Raw genomic sequence first — 2235 nt, 5'->3', positions numbered from 1 at the left:
AAAAAAAAAAAAAAAAATAAGCTGAAGCAGGAGAATCACAAGTTCAAGGCTACCCTAAAAATAAAAAAAAAAAAAATAAGCTGAAGCAGGAGAATCACAAGTTCAAGGCTACCCTAGGCTCCAGTGAGTTAAGAGGCCAGCCTGAGCTATATAGCAAGAGCATCTCAAACAAAAAAACAAAACAAAACAAAGTAAGGCAGGCACAGTGTCATTCATGTACCTGTGGCCACAGCTTTTCAGGAGGCTGAGGCAGGAGGACTGCTTGAGTCTATGAGCTCCAACCAGCCTGGGCAACATAACAAGACCCAGACTCAAAAACAAGCAAAAAAAAAAGTCAAGTAAAAGTAAAGATACATTTATAAACTCCCACTTGCTTATACTACACTTTTCAAAAGGTACTAGGCCTAAACCTTATTTCGAGATTCAAGGCTGGGGCTGGGGAGATGGCTCAATGGACTGTGTTTCCCTGGCAAGCGCAAGGGCCTGAGTTCAATCCTCGGTTCCGCAAAAAAAAAAAAGAGAGACTCCAGGCTGAAAAGCCCCTAGAAATGCTGGAGGGAGGGAGGGACAGCCAACAGAGCCTTCTTTTTTTTTTTTTTTTTTTTTGTGGAACCAGGGATTGAACTCAGGCTCTTGTGCTTGCCAGGGAAGCGCTTATTCCACTGAGCCATCTCCCCAGCCCCAGAGCCTTCTTTTTGTTGTTTTTTGATAGAAGGTCTCAGTATATAGTTCAGTCTGGCCTTGAACTCATATGTAACCTACATTGGTCTTGAATTCATAGTAATCCTCCTGCTTTAGCCTTCTAAAGGCTGGCTTATAGGCATGTACCACCATGCCTGGCTAGGAGCCACCTGCTTCCCATTACTCACACTGGGCCTTTGCACCCACGGCTTTTGCACTCAGCCTCATCCCCAACCCTTTGTTATTTTGAGACAGGATCTCGCAAAGAGACAGATTATGAAACTATGAAAATAACAAATCCAGACCGGGCTTGAATTTAGAATCTTCCTGCCCCAGCCTCCTAGAGTGCTGAGATTACAGGAATCTGCCATTAAGCCTAGATCTTTTGCTATCCTTTTTTTTTTTTTTAATATTTTTTTTTTTTTTTTTTTTTTTTTTTTTTTTTGTGGCTGGCTCAGCATGCCTGAAGGGCAGATCTGGTAAGGCATGAGGATCTGGGGATCGAACCACAGCATCCTGAGTGTGAGTGCTTTAGTTAACAGACACTTAAACAATTCAGCTAATGGGTAGGCCCCCAAAGTTCAGCTATTCCTTTTTTTTTTTCCAGAACTGGGGATTGAACTCAGACCCTTGTGCTTGCCAGGGAAGCGCTTATTCTACTGAGCCATCTCCCCAGCCCCGTTTGTTTTTTATTGTTCAGTTTTAACTAACATGACTAGGTGTGGTGGTATATGGCTGTAAATCCAGCGCATGGAAGCCCAAGACAGGATGATCACCATAAGTTGAAGGTCAGCCTGGGTTACACAGTGTGAGGCCCTGGCCTGGCCTGCCTGGATGAACTGACAAAACAAAAAAGATAAAAGTTTGTTATCTTTTTCTCCACTGAAGTATTTCTGTACCTTTGCCAAAAGTCAACTGGCCATACAGGGCCGGCCAGATAGCTCAGAAGACTAACGCACCTGCTTCGGTAGAGTGCAGGGACGGGGATTCAACCCACAACGTGCCATGCCAGCCCTGCCCCCAAGGCTTGCTGAGACAGTGGTTGAGACTGGGCATGATGGTGCACGCCTGTAATCCCAGCACTTGGGAGGCTGAAAACAGGAGAATCACTACGAGTCTAATCTATGTAGTAAGACTCTGTAGACCTTGTAGACCTCCAAACAGGAGGATTGATGTGAGTTGAGACCGTGTACCAAAAACAATAAAAAAAAATAAAATAAAATAAAAAAAATAAAAAAAATTGACCATATACATAAGGCTCAACACCTGAAATTTTTTGTTTTGTTTGCTTTGTTTTTTTTTTTTTTGTTCCAGGGTCTTGTTATACAGTTCACACTGGTCTTGAACTCATGGTAATCCTCCTGCCTCACCCTCCCAAGGGCTGGCTGGGATCACAAGGGTAAGCCACTACACCTGGCAACATCTGGATTTTTTTTTTTTTTTTGGGGGGGGCCAGCTCAGCCTACCCTCGGGGCATGGCTGGCATGACTTGTGGCACCAGGGATTGAACTGCAGTCCCTGCGCGCTTGCCTAAACTTGCCTAAGCAGGTGCTG

General features: G+C 44.3%; 1 protein-coding gene across 1 annotated transcript in view; it reads right to left on the bottom strand.

Annotated features, from left to right (window-relative positions):
• Isy1 (ISY1 splicing factor homolog) overlaps positions 1–2235 on the bottom strand; it is a 19202-nt gene that overhangs the window by 10807 nt on the left and 6160 nt on the right. The gene's annotated exons all lie outside the window — the stretch shown is intronic.

This window comes from Octodon degus, unplaced genomic scaffold, assembly GCF_000260255.1.
Source record: "Octodon degus isolate 3935 unplaced genomic scaffold, OctDeg1.0 scaffold00233, whole genome shotgun sequence".
Classification (NCBI taxonomy): Eukaryota; Metazoa; Chordata; class Mammalia; order Rodentia; family Octodontidae; genus Octodon; species Octodon degus.
This window is presented reverse-complemented; position numbering and strand designations above follow the sequence as displayed.